This window comes from Corvus brachyrhynchos, unplaced genomic scaffold (assembly GCF_000691975.1).
Source record: "Corvus brachyrhynchos isolate BGI_N302 unplaced genomic scaffold, ASM69197v1 scaffold3942, whole genome shotgun sequence".
NCBI classification, from domain to species: domain Eukaryota; kingdom Metazoa; phylum Chordata; class Aves; order Passeriformes; family Corvidae; genus Corvus; species Corvus brachyrhynchos.
In genome coordinates, this window is record NW_008236561.1 from 5,032 (window position 1) to 5,852 (window position 821).

Sequence of the window (821 nt, forward strand, 5' to 3'; positions counted from 1 at the left end):
GGGAATTTCGGGGGGTCCCAAAGTTGGCGGGAATAGCCCCAAAACTGCGGGAAACGTCCCCAAAACTCTGGGAATTGTCCCCAAAAGGTTTGGGAATGTCTCCAAAATTCAGGGAATGACCCCAAAACTGCGGGAAATGTCCCCAAAACTTTTCAGGACTGTCCCAAAACTCCAGGGAATGTCCCCAAAACTGTGGGAAATGTCCTCAAAACTTTTTGGGAATGTCCCCAAAACTCTGGGAATGACCCCGAAAACTCTGGGAAGTCCCAAAACTCCAGGAAATGTCCCCAAAACTCTGGGAAATGTCCCCAAACTTTTCAGGAATGACCCCAAAATTCGGGGAAATGTCCCCCAAACTTTTCAGGAATGTCCCCAAAACTCCGGGAAGTCCCAAAACCCCGGGAAATGTTCCCAAAACTCCGGGAAGTCCCAAAATTCGGGGAAACGTCCCCCAAACTTTTCAGGAATGTCCCCCAAAGTCTGGGAAGTCCCAAAACCCCAGGAAATGTCCCCAAATTCTGGGAATCTCCCCAAATTCTGGGAATGTCCCCAAACTTGTCAGGAATGTCCCCAAAACCCCAGGAAATGTCCCCAAAACTCCGGGAAGTCCCAAAACCTCGGGAAATGTCCCCAAACTTTTCAGGAATGTCCCCAAACTCTGGAAATGTCCCAAAAACGCCGGGAGGTCCCAAAATTCAGGGAAATGTCCTCAAAACTTTTCAGGAAATGTCCCCAAAACCTCTGGGAAGTCCCAAAACCCCAGGAAATGTCCCCAAATCCTGGGAATCTCCCCAAACTTGTCAGGAATGTCCCCAAAACTC

The 821-nt window shown here is 49.3% G+C and overlaps 1 long non-coding RNA gene across 1 annotated transcript; it reads right to left on the reverse strand.

The window, feature by feature from the left end:
- Positions 1-174: 174 nt before the first annotated feature.
- Positions 175-715, reverse strand: LOC108444736. Its single transcript, XR_001859397.1, has 2 exons — positions 617-715; positions 175-554 (listed from the first exon to the last, which is right to left on the reverse strand). It is a non-coding gene; the product is annotated as an uncharacterized LOC108444736 (long non-coding RNA).
- Positions 716-821: the final 106 nt, after the last annotated feature.